Below are 13,948 nucleotides of genomic sequence, written 5' to 3' on the forward strand. Positions count from 1 at the left end.
GTACCTACTATGTGTCTGATATCACACACACCATGTCTAATCCTCACAACCCTTCGAGGAGCTGTCACCCCTATTTCACAGCTGAGGAAACAAACCTGCCCACGATTCTACAGCTAGTGAATGGTAGAGCAGAGTTTTAAACCCAGACTTTTCTCCAAAAGCCTTGCTTTTTTTTCTTAAACTGTATATACCTTGTTACCCACTGCCCTTAAAGAAAGATCAGAACCTAATAGGGAAGACAGACTCCAATTTTGATAGTGTGATAAATGAAATTTATTTGCTAACTTGGTTATGTTTTTTGAGCATCTACTGTGTGCCAGACATAGAGAAGGCTTACATTGGCATTGCTTTGGCCAAGAGGCAGTCAAGACCTGGGAGGTGGGGCATGGGAGGCAGGAAGATCAGAGAAGATTTTACTGGAAAGACAACTTTACTTGCATGGGGACTTACGGCAGGATGGAGTAAGGGGCAAACTATTCAGGCAAAGGCTTAGAAGGTGGCGATAACAGTGGTCAGTCAAGGGCCTGCAAGAACCTCAAGGGGCCTTTTGGCTTGAGTAATCACGCTCCAATCTAGCCATGAAAGCCTTGGACACCCAGATGAGAACACTGAGATTTTTTTTCTGGATGGAAGGGAGCTATAAAAGGAAGAGACGTGTGTTTGGGGCTTGAGAGAAATAATGGGAGCAATGCTAACAGAAGGTGGGGAGACAGTTGGAAGGTGATGAGGGTCTGAATTGACAGTGTGGTAGAGAGAAAAGGAAAAGATTGAAAAGCAGAACCAAGGGACTGTGTTACACACAGAAGGTTGTCATCTCCTAAACTAAATACTACTCCCAGAGAAACAGGCAATCTTCCCTTACTTGGCAAAGTCCTTGGGAAGACTAAAGTACTGCTTTATAATATGAATTAAAATCCACTCTTGATAAATTGGTTGAATGTTAAAAATTGGCACAATGGCAACAACTGCTGTAGTCTATAGCAGCGGTTCTCAACCCTGACTGGACATTAGAATGACCTAGAGAGTTTAAAACAGTATAACCTGGGTCCCAGCCCAAAGCTTCTGATATATTTGGTCTCAGGGTGGTTCCACAAGTGATGCTAATGTGTATCAGGGTTGCCGCCCATGGATCTGTAACATGAGCCCTAGCCATACAGACCAGCCAGGCTATCTGCTCCTGAACTGGTATGATCTACAGTTAGGATGGGCTGGGTCTCCAAAGTGTCCAGGTATATTGCATTTTGTTAGAATGGCGTTTTCTTTTGCCAATAAAGCTGTCAGAGAGTGGACCAATGTTTGAGTGGGGCAGTCAACTCACCATTTCAGAAAGTCTGAATACACCCACATTCTAGAGATCAGGGTGTTACATATGACTGTTTGGCTGAGTATGAGGGTGGGGATAATGTGAGTACAGTAAAATATTTAAAAATCTCCTCCCTATCATTCTTCTATTTGCCTTGTCATTTCTCTATTGCTTTATACAAGCTGATCCCCACACAGAGGAATAATGAAAATAAGAAAGTTAAATTCCACCCAGCCCTTAGATTTTTAAGACATGTATTTTGAATTGATGGAGAAGCCTGACCTCTGAGAAGTCCTGCTCAGATGCTCAGATGAGCCATTGTAGGGGATAAAGTTATATATTCTCAAGAGATTAATTGAAGGTCTATGAACATGGCGCAGCTATAATTAACCAACTCATTACTTAGGATGGGTGTTTACCCATCTGGTGTCAACTGCAATCCGCTGAGGGCTCCTCAATTTATTACTGTCATTACTGCAAGACAGATTTCATAAGAACAGATAGTTTCCAACTTAGGAAGACTCAGTTCCAAATTTGCTTCTAAATTGGTTGGTTGACATTTAGAACACACGTCCCCCAGCCTCCCTAACTAGCCCATAAATGCCTGTTCAACCCAGAGATATTATTAGAGATGATTTTTTTCTCTGTGTTTTAGTAATCATCTGTCAAAGAGGCAGGCCCACAACATAAATAAGGTAGGTGGAGTGACCCCACAACCAGATGGAGATGATAGCACCCCCTGTAGACCAATAGTTCAATCTTCTGGTTTTACTTCTCATAGTACATTCATACCCTACTATGGATAACAGTAGAAGAAAGCTTCAGGCAAGCCATGCCAAGATGAAGCAGCTCTAAGCCAGTTTTCCCTTGGGGTTCCATGAGGGATGCATCCACTGTTTTCTCATCTATACCCTCTAGTCCAGAGCTGCTCAAGCTGCTCTGCCATCATGAAAGAGTAAGCTAGAACAGGCCCTTTTCTCCTGACCTGCAGAGGTGGGAGGAAGAGGATAGGTCTAGAAGTTACAGAGTCCCCAGGGTCTTCTCTAGACCCTTGCTGAATTACTAGAGTAAGAAGAATATGCTTTAAGAGAGAAGGTAACGAGCCTGTATTGGGGCCTTTAAATGCAACATCAATAGGAATGTGTAAGACCATAAAGTGCACTGGAGGATTTCAAAGAAGACTGAAATAAATTGATATACCCTATTCCTAAAAGGAAAGAATGATATAAATGTCAAGTTGTCCCATCAATTCCAATCAAAATCCCAAATGAAACATTTCAGCCATGATGGAAGGATGGGGATTACTTTTACCCTCTCACCTTGAATAACTAAAAACAGAAAAAATATGAATGAAAAAAATGTTTTTTAGACATTTGACAATAGGTAGAGCAGTAGAGTAGCCCCCAGAGAAGGAAACTAAACAAGGTGAACATGATCAATGCCTCGTCTCACAGCCTGAGAGCTCCCAGGCCACAGTACAGACAGAAGGAAATTAAATGGGTCCCAGCAGTCTCCCTGAATTGAGAAGGCAGAGTTGAGAATTTAGGTAGGCCAAGGTGGCCAGAGTTCACAGGGCAGAGTACCAGAGAAAGAGCTCTACAGAGTGAAGGGGAGGGCCCTGAAGATCCACAGAAGGTTCCTCTCCAGCCTTCTGCTCAGTGCTGATCTGTAAGTACCTGTGAGGAAAGCACCAAGGCAGGGAGTGAACCGGGAGAAAAGAGCAAAACCATCCCTGGAGGTCATGTAGGGCCAAGAACAGTTTCAGTCCCCACCAAGTAGAATGAAAAAGCCTTGAATACATGGGACGCCTCATAAAGGACTCAAGGGTGTTGCTCGAGGTTGCTCTGGTCCTGCCTAACAAAGCTTAGAAAGCAACCAGCCTTTTTAAATATTGAAAGAAAAGTGCTACCCACTTAGAATTTTATACCTAGCAAAAATCTCTTTCAAAAACAAAGACGAAATAAAAACTTTTTCACATGTACAAAAGCTGAAAGAATTCAACACCAGAGCTGCACAAGGAATGTTAATGAAAGTCTTTGAGGCCAAGAAAAAAAAAAGCCGGATGAAAAAACTACATCCACACAAAGAATGAAGAGCCTCAGAAATGGTAACTTGTGGGCAAATACAAAAGTTTTAAAAAATATTTTAAATCTCTTTACAAAATAATTGACTAAAGCAAAAATAAAAACAATGCATTGTGGGGTTTATGACACATGTAAAAAGTAAAATGTCTCACCACAATAGCAGAAAGAAAAAAATGAAAGTATACTGTTGTAGGTTTCTTATGCTATATTTGAAATGGTATAATATTACTTAAAGATGGACTATGATAGTTTAAAGATGTATACTATAAACTCTAGAACAACCACTAGAAATAAAACAAAGAGGCAGCCGGGCACAGTGGCTCACACCTGTAATCCCAGCACTTTGGGAGGCTGAGGTGGGAGGACCACAAGGTCAGGAGATCAAGACCATCCTGGCTAATACAGTGAAACCCCGTCTCTACTAAAAAAAAAAAAAAACACTAGCCGGGCGTGGTGGTGGGCACCTGTAGTCCCAGCTACTCAGGAGGTTGAGGCAGGAGAATGGCGTGAACCCAGGAGGCAGAGCTTGCAGTGAGCCAAGACTGTGCCACTGCACTCCAGCCTGGGCAAATAAACGAGACTCCATCTCAAAATAAATAAATAAATAAATAGATAAATAGAGGCATAAGTGTTAAAATAGAATTAAAAAATCAATAAACTAAAAAGAAGGCACACAAAAAGGGAAAAAGTGTCAAAAACAAATAGGACAAGTAAAAAATAGAAAACTGGTACGTTTAAACCCAGCCATATCAATAATCAAATTAAATGTAAAATTCACCCCAAAGACATTACAAGGACTAGCCAAGAATATTTTGAAATATAGTCCCAATGAGGAGATATTTACCTTTCCAGATGCAAACACATTATAAGGTTCCTGTTATTAATGATACTAACACAACAATAGCCATTTTGGGAAAGGACTGGCAAAGTTTTCCCATAAAGGACCAAAGAGTAAATATTTTGGACTCTGCCATCATACCGTCTGTGTTGCAACTACTTTAACACTGCCATTGCAGCCTGAAAGCAGACATAGTCAATATGTAAACAAATGAGCATGGCTGTGTTCCAATAAAACTTTATTTACAAAACCAGGCAGCAGGCTGGATTTAGCTCACAGGCTGCGGTTTGCCAGTCCCTGATTTAGAGCAATGTAACAGATAAAGAATCCAGGAACAGACTAATCTACAAATGGGAACTAAGTATATGAAACACACAGCATTTCAAATCATAGAGGGAAAGATAGATTATGCAATAGTTAATGCTGAAAAAATTAGCTTTCTTTTGAAAAATAAAATTAAACCTCAACATTTACCTTACACAAAAATAAAGAACTAAATACTTAAAAATTAAAACTATCAAACTATTACAGGGCAATAGAGAAAGTTTAGGGCAAGGAAATTTCCTAAAGTCCACACATTACTCCTAGTCTCACAAAAATGTTTGATAAATTTGAGTGCAAAAAAAGGCTGAAAAACTCTTTATGCCATTACTTGAAGATAGGTGACATGGGGAAAATATCTACAACTTTTACAAAATGCAAATAATTGGATCTATAGCATATTAAGAGATTCTGCAAACTCCCAAACAACACAGTAGAAATATTAGAGGGATCTATGAATGGGCAATTCACAGAGGAAGAATTTTAGAACAGTTTATAAATGTGGGAAAAGCTGTTCAACCTTACCAGTAATAAGGTAATCAAACATTATATACTGATTTTTTTGTCTATCAAATTGACAAGTTAAAATGATTGATAATATCTAGTGTTTGTAAGAGTGTGAAGAAATAGGTACCTTCATAATTTTTTATCATAGTGTAAATTAATACTGTGTTTTTATAGGACAATTTGGTAGTTTCTATCAAAATTTTGAATAAAATTACCTTGCAACTCAGCAATTTGATTTCTAAATATTTATTCCATAGAAATAAACATAAAAATTTAACAGTATTAATTTGAAAAGAGAAACATGTTATACAATCTAAGTGTCAAATAAACATTGGCACAATCTTATTATGGAGTTAAAAATAATAAATGATTCAGATGTACAAACATTAAAATATCTTCAGCATTTGTTATGTACAAAGAGAAAGACAAGATGCAGTTCATTAGTGTAGAATGAAAAAATAGAAGATACATAATTATATGTGTATGTTTAAATGTAAGTGCCTGAAAAATGACCTTGAAAGACATCCAACAAACTAAACCATTAAAGTAACTCTGAAGAAGGGAGTATTAAAGAAAAGAGGGGAAAGGGAACTTGCCTTTAAAAAACAAAACAAAACAAACAAAAAAACAGAACTCCATCTTCTTAGGAAAAAAAAAGCACAGATTATGCAGAAAGTAAAAAACTTCTGGAGAAAGCAACCTGATGATAATATTGTCAGAGGGATAGAAAATATTGCCCTCAGAAAATTGGAGAGGACTGCTATATAGATAGAATTATGAGCTCTTCAAGATATAATAGCCAGAATAAATGTTCCAGTGGTAGAACTGGAAGATAAAGGAAATCTCTCAAAAAGCAGAAAAAAAAGACAACGAGATGGACAACAGAAAGGATAGGAAACGAGAGATTCCCAACATCTAGGGGGAAAATGTTACATACATGCATACATAGAGACAGGTAGGCAACTTATGTACATAGAAAAAAATAGAGGAAAAAAAATGTTAACAAGGAAATTCCTCAGAACTGAAAGCCATGCATTTCCAAACTGGAAAAACAAACAAACAAAAACAATGCAAGGAACGCCTAGAAAATGAGGAATAAAGACCAGTCCAGGACACAGCATCATACAATGTTAAAAGACCATAAAACCTTCCACAGACCTTTTAGAGAAAGAGAGAGAGGTTTTACAGTTCTCTGAAGAAAGTGGGAAAAGTTGCTGATGCCTACATTGAATAACTGAACGAGCAAAAAGAGGAGGTTATTAACTCTTAGAACAAAATGTTGAAGAAAAACATACAATCATAGTATAATACACGGGTTAACAATGAACAAGACTTGTAAATCATAATGTAAACACTATTATAATGTCAACTTATTAAAAGTTGCATTATAACTTTAAAAGTTACAAATTAAATTAAAAGTTACAAATATAAATATGGGAAAAGAAGGGAAATTCTATGTGGATAGTTTGAGAGGAGTAAATGTGTGTAGAAGTGCTATATTGTCATTTTCCATAGTAGGAAGTTGATAATGTCACAAATTGAAAAAGCATGAAGAAACAGTACACAAATACAAAACTATTACTTAGAAATATGGAGGTTAATGCATTTCTGCTAAAACCACTTCAAGAGTTGAAAGTGTCAGTGTTTGGGGAAGGAAGGAAGAAAAAACTGCTTTTTTGTTGTTTGTTTGAGGCTTTGTAGTATATTTGACTTTTAAGTTGTGTAGACGTGTTGGATAAAAATAAAAAGTTCCTTTTCATAACAAGAAGATAAAAACTATTTTGGTCACTAGCATAGACTCCTGTTAATAACCCCGGGTTCCTGGAAACCATAAAGAGAAAAGCACCAACAAATGGAAGGAAGTGGGGATGAGTGGGTGTTCGGTCTCTATTTTGAGGAGTGGGCTGTTAAATTTGTCTTGAATGAACAGAGGACGTGGGCGCCCAGCCAGGAGATGGAATGGAAGAGGGAAGCTGCTGTTCCTTTGGAGTGGGCTCTTGCTGACAGCCCACTCAGGCTGTTCTGGGAGGTGTTAGGCTATTCATGAGAAGGCTTTGGGGAGCCGTCTGGGAGCTGTTTGTAGTGAAGGCGCCAGAAGGTGAGGCGGATCCTCTTCCCCCCTGCACACAGGGACACGTGGGGTTGACACCCAGTAAGAGTGATCTGACTCCCGTTTCTTTGGAGAGAACAGCCAGCAGATGGGTGTCTGGTAACCCAAAGCCTTTGTTGAAATGACCCAAGTCCATTGCTCCACCTGGCACTGGGGCTGGGGCAGACTCCAGTTTCAGCCACAGGCCTCTAGGGGCTAATGACAAAAAGTGGAGTGAAAGACCAAACCTGAGGCTGGTGTTCAGAGGGAGGGGTTGGAGACACAGAGAGTGGGGAGTTTTGGAGTCAGGAAGGGAGGAGAGGCTAACCAGGAGACTGTTGATCAGTCTAGCCCCTAGTTCTAGGGTGTACAAACTTCAATGATTCTCGGAAGCTCTAGAGGAGCTTTGCAAAGTATAGATTTATTTCCAGGCCTTAGCCCGCATCTACTGATCAGAACCTCTGAGGGTAAGGCTGAGGGTTCTGATGCACCCATTCATTCTTTGACCTCCCTTGGGAGCCAGCCGTGCCAGTTCCAGACCACCCTGCCCATTTCCCAAGGCAACCCTCTGCCTATTTGAGCTCTTTCTCTTCATCCCCCTTCACTAGAATTTCAGATGCCAAGAGAACTTTCTGAAACCCAGTGTCTGCGAGAATACTGTTAAAAAGTTGCTTTTTGCTAGGGCGTTGACAGCATCTGTCAGTAATAAATTCATGCTATCAGAGAAGCAGGTGCTTTCCGGGAGGGGTTGTAGCAAACTTCACACAGATTGTTGCCATTTTTATTCCCATCATTCATCTTCACTGAGACCCTCTGAAGGGCAACTCAGAGGTTCAAAGACAAATATTTCTTGCCCCTCCCACGGCCTCCAAGGTGTGGAAGGTGTGTTGTGGCGAACATCAAAGGGCCAAGCTGCTGTGGTTTTGCTCAGCACCAAGAGATGCTACCAAAAATGAAGATACCTGAATGGGCTGAAAATAGAGCTTTGCTTTTGGAACTGAATTTCTTTTCCAGAACACAGAATACTGGGAGAGTATGAGGAGAATGCTAGAGAGCCGAGAGAAACCTTTCCCCTCCAAAATGGGGGGAAGGTGGTAGATGGATTTTCAAAATTGGAGCCACTAGATGCTGTATTCAGCTGCCTGGGACCTGCATTGCTGATTTTCCTTTTGGGTTTTGGTATTTGTAGTCGCAAAGCCCTCCCCACCAAAGCCACCCTCATTCAAAATCCAGAATATATTTTTTCTTTTCTTTTCTTTTCTTTTCTTTTTCTTTTTTTTTTTTTTTTTTTTTTTTTTTTGAGACAGGGTGGCCCAGGCTGGAGAGCACTGGCACAATCTAGGCTAACTGAAGACTCAACCTCCTGGGCTTAGACAATCATCCCACCTCAGCCTCCTGAGTAGCTGGGACCACAGGCATGTGTCACCATGCCCAGCTACTTTTTGTACTTTTTGTAGAGATGGGGTTTCACCATGTTGCCCAGGCTGGTCTTGAACTCCTGAAGCAATCCGCCAGCCTCCGCCTCCTAAAGTGCTGGGATTACAAGCGTGAGCCGCAGCACCTGGCCCAGAATAGATTTTCTATGATGAAGAAGATCCAGGCCTTTAGAAACTGAGGGTCGGCAGAGCTTTAGCTTTCATTAAATAACAAATGCACCAGGTTATAAACTTCATGAGGGCAGAAACCATGTCTCCCTCGTTCTCAGCTTCATCCTGAGGAACTAGCACAATGCCGCATGGAAAGGGTGCCCAATGAATGTTGAATCAAGCAGTGAGTGAAACTTCTGCACCTGTGCCGGGATGCCAGGTGAGCCTCATTGAAACCCCCAGCTAAGTCCTCCTTACCTGTATTCTTCATTCTGACCTCAGTTCCATGATCCCTCCCTAGAAAGTTCTTCCATGACCACCCATTCCAAAATTGGTTCTCCAGTGTGTCTGTACCACAGAACCCTGTTTATTTGTTAACACCAGCAGTCACAACTCTGATTCACTAATTCATGTATTGATATTCTTTGCCTGCCTCCTGTACCATAATGTGGACCTGTGAAGGTGAGACCCTTGTCCATCTAGCTTAATCTAGCTTAACATACGCTAGCACTTAGGGCAGGTTCTTGGCACAGCAGGCACTCAATGAATTGGGGTCAAATGAATATAGTAACACTGGATCATTAGAAGAGGAGAGAAAACTTCCTCAATGCTAAAATGCACTTTTTATCTATTCTGGAAGGGGGCTGCATCTTCCATTGGAAATGGATATTTAATGTCATATTTCACTCCCACTCCTCTCTGAAAAGTTGCTAGTACAATCATGTGGTAGATTGCGTCTTAGCACCAAGGAAGGACGACAAACAAGGATTATTCTGGGAAGGGAGCTTAGCTGCCTCTAAATCCAGGATGCTTTTTCTGAGCAATAAGGAGTATGGAGGCATATCAAAGGGGACAGAATAAGGAAACCAGTGCTCAGAAATGATGAGAAGGAATGTGGAGTAGGAAGGCATCCGGAGACGGCAGGACCAGCCTGCAGTGGTCTTCATCCTGCACCGAGCAGTATGAATTTTCCTTCCTCCCACTTGGGAGTGGATGGGGCCAGGAGTAGCTGCCTCACTTCAGGTGTTCCAGCAAGCATGCATTCAATGGCCTACAGGCCTGAGGCAGCAGGGCACGTAGACCTAATCCCATCTCCTGCTTGAGTCTGGGGTATGGCACAAAACCAAAGTCTGTGCTTAGCGACTGCCCCAGGTTTGAGCAACTGCATAAAGGATCATCTTCTCAAAGTATAGCCGTGCACCACCAAAGTCAGAACCTCTCCATAGAGCTTGCATAAAACGCAGGGGATTGGGCCCAATTCCCAAGCTGCAGAACCGGCCTTCACAAACAAAGCCCAGGAATCTGCTTTTTTTTTTTTTTTTTTTTTTTTTTTGAGATGCAGTCTCACTCTGTCACCAGGCTAGAGTGCAGTGACGCGATCTCGGCTCACTGCAACTTCCACCTCCCGGGTTCAAGCAATTCTCCTGCCTCAGCCTCCCGAGTAGTTGGGACTACAGGCACGCACTACCACGCCGGCTAATTTTTGTATTTTTAGTAGAGACGGGGTTTCACCATGTTGGCCAGGATGCTCTCGATCTCTTGACCTCGTGATCCGCCCGCCTCGGCCTCCCAAAGTTCTGGGATTACAGGACTGAGCCATCGCGCCCGGCTGAATCTGCTTTTTAATCAGCTCCCTGCTTCGCGGGATTCTTAGGTGAGTGGTTCTTAAATCTACTGAGTGGAAGTGGGGGATGACTCATTCAGGAAGCTCATTCTCCTCCGCAGCGCCTCCTCCAGCCCTCTTAGATGTCTCTTCATCTTTCTTCTGCACCTTCAGTTTCTCACACTCCAGGCAGCTGCTGGTGTGCCTGCCCGTGTCAATTACAGAGGAGAAAGGAATCCCACAGGCCCCTGCTGGGCGAGCTTGGGTGAGTCTGGGGGAGCTCCAGGCGTGCCCCGTAGAGCCTGGGAGGAAGTAGGCCGGAGCTCTCCTTTGGGGACCTACTCCCTGTTCCTAACTGCAGTCTGACCTCTGGTGGTCAGAAGGGAGTCGTTTGGTAGGAAGAACCCAGGCCAAGTTGTCTTTTTGCGATTGGCGGCTTGGGGGAGGAGGAAATTTAATCCTTATAAACTCCATCTCTACTTGGAGAGGTTCCTTTGCTAAGCTTGGGGTTATCTGAGGAGGGGGTGGTGTGCAGTTTATGGCTCTTCCAAGTTCCTTGTTTTGCCTCCGTTGCACACTGACTTGCCAGCTCCGCTGTACCTGAACATTTGTGGGAGCACTTCAGCTGCATTGCTGCGTTTCATCTGAGGGTGCAGAGGAGAGAGAGATGGGCAAGGAAGGAGATGTTGGGTCTTTTCATGTTTTTACAGGTGTTTTATTTTGTTTGTTTTGTTTTGTTTTTTAAGGCGGGGTGGCCAAGGTTGAAAAGCATAGCAAGCAGACACAGCTCTGGAAGGTGTGCCTGTGGCCTCCATTATTCATGTCTTGACCTTCCTTCAGCAGCCAAGCGCCCACTCTGGCTCTCACTTGGTTGGGGCACCTGAAACCGCTGAGGCCTGAGAGCTCTGGCTCCACAGCTGCAGCAGCCCTTCCTCTGCCCCACCAGGCCCAGGTGTGGCTTTTCTGGCATCCAGATCCTTAACCTGGTCACCATGCTAAAGCTCAGTCACACACAGGATGAAAATGGCCATAAAAACACTTAGAGAAGCCTCTCTGGCAATAAATCACCCTCTCCTTTCCTTTTAATTCTTAGGAATTAATTAACTTAATTATTAATTAATTAATTATTAATTAATCAATTAACTAGCAGAACTAGATCACCTGACTTCCATGATAAACAATAATGTGCTTTTGCATTTCCAGAACCAAAATATAGTGACCAATTCAAGGAAGTGTTACTCTTTAGTAATCACAAATAGTGTAACAATGTTGGTAAACAGAGAAGTTAAGGCTCGACCAAGAAAGGTAGTGCGGTAGAATGGGAAGTGCACAGTCTGGCAGTTGGGAGCTGGAGCTATGGTTGGGTGGACTGTGCAATTCATTTAGTCAGTCATTTAACAAACATGACTGAGAGCCCTTGATGAAGCAGGCATTGCACTGAATGCCAGGAAGACCAAGAAAAGCAAGACATATGACCCCTACCCCCAAGTTATTTTCAGTCTTGTGGGAGGCAATTGAAAGACATATTAACTGTTCAGACCATGAATTTGTCTGGCATATTTAGCTCCTCGATTTGCTGCACGGTCTTTATCATTGTCAATCTCCTTCAGAAAATGCATGGAATCTCATTCAGTTCTCACAATAATCCTCTGAGGGAGGTCTTCTTATCATCCCCATTTTATAGGGAAACTGAGCCTTGGAAAGATCAGATAGTTTGCCCAAGGCAAAATGGCTGGTAAGTGGTGGAGCTGACACTGCAATCTAGGTCAGCCTGACTCCAGAGCCGGCGCTGGTGGCCACCAGGCTACACGGTTCTCCAAGGTCTCCCACCTCTAATCTTGTTTCACTTGCTCTCTTGCAGAGTCCACTTCCCGGCCTCTCACTTAACAAAGTCATCCCTGCCCATCCACCCAGCCTGATGGTCTTCCCTCCAGTCTAGGGACAAGGCTCACACCCTCCCGCAAAGCCCATGCACCTCCGCTGTGCCTCCCCTAGCCCTCTTCGGACCACGCCTCTGCATCTTCCTCCTACGCCTTCAATTTATCACACACTACTCATTTCTTCCCCCTCAGTCCGCAAATGTGTCGAGGGCCCTCCTGTTCTAAACAATCCCATAAACACAACAAAAGAGCTTCCTTTGTCCCGTACCCAGCTGAACCCTGCCCAGTCCCCACCCCACTAGCTCTACCTCAGCAGCCCCACCCCATCACCCACCTCTCTCCTCTCCCATCCAGCGCCATGCAGAATGTAATTGCTCTCCCCATCTCTCCTTCCTCAGCTTCCGTTCACTCTTCAGTCCATTCCCCTCAGACTTCTGCAGCCTTTTCACTGCCACATCCCATGGAGAATTTTCAGTCTTCACCTTGCTGGGTCTCTCTGCCGTATTTGAAACTGTGGGCTCCATCCTCTCAAGGGTCTCTAGTCACTTGGTGTCTAGGGCAACGCTTTCTGCCTCTCTTTATACCTCTCTGACATTCCCTCTCCCTCTCCTTTATGGACTTCTCTTCCCAACAGCTTCTCTCTGCTGCTTATCCCGTAAATGTTGATATTCCCAGAGTTCTCTCCTTGACCACCTGCTTTTCTTCCTCTTCACCTGCTTCTGGGGCAATTGCATTCACTCTCCTGGTTTTAACTGCACCCAACCATTGGTGTCTCCCAAATCAACGTCCCAAGCCCAAGCCCTCTCTCAGGCTTCTGCTGTGTATTCTACCTGCCTGCTGCTCACCCCACTTAGAGGTCCTCCGAGCACCTCTGTCTCAGCATACACAAAACCATTTTCATCACCAGGGTTCCCTTCTAAACCAACTCTTCCTTAAAAGTCTCTATTTCAGGTGGTGATGCCATCATCTCCTCAGTTCTTTAAGCTAGAAACTTTGAAGCCATGCTTGACACTTTACATCCAACCAGTTGATGGGGTCCTCCTGAGTGGGCTCCTAAATGCCCCTCTGTATCTTGTCCTGTACCCTGCCTCTGACCCCTTTTGTCTCCTTCCTGCATTACTGCAACAGTGCCCCCAGTGGTTTCCCTACTTCCAGGAACAGCCTTCTGAAATATCTCCTCCACCTTAAGGGTTCAACAATCTATTTGAAATATGAACTGTCTTGGTCAAACCCTTGAGCCACCATCCATCACCTAGAGCAGGAGCCCCAGCCATTTGGAATGGCGTACAAGGCACCCTATGACCTATATTGCCTATGGCAAGAGCCTCTCCATTACTGACTCTCCTCCGTGCTTCACTCTCTCACAGGACAGAGCTGCCTGTGGTTGCTTGCTTGTATTTTGTTGTTTCTCACTTCCACCCCTCAGGTACTGCTCTCTGAGGAGAATGTCTTTCCTCACCCCAGTGCCCCCCTCCACCTAAGCCTAGCTAACCCCTGCTCACTTCTGCATTAGGAATCATCACGAACCGACTCTCCCCACCCCCTCAAGAGTTTATATTCCGATTATTCGTCTATGCATCTGTATCACATTTCCTCGAGACCTAATGGGAAAGATGGTGATTCCCAATTTAAGCGCAGAGCTTCTAGTTACTTTAGGTAATCAAAATATTCTTTTGCTTGAAACATGAGGTTTATGAAATCCCCACATTTGGGAGGCCAAGCTGGTGGATCACTTGA

The sequence above is a fragment of the Chlorocebus sabaeus genome, chromosome 24 (assembly GCF_047675955.1).
Source record: "Chlorocebus sabaeus isolate Y175 chromosome 24, mChlSab1.0.hap1, whole genome shotgun sequence".
Classification (NCBI taxonomy): Eukaryota; Metazoa; Chordata; class Mammalia; order Primates; family Cercopithecidae; genus Chlorocebus; species Chlorocebus sabaeus.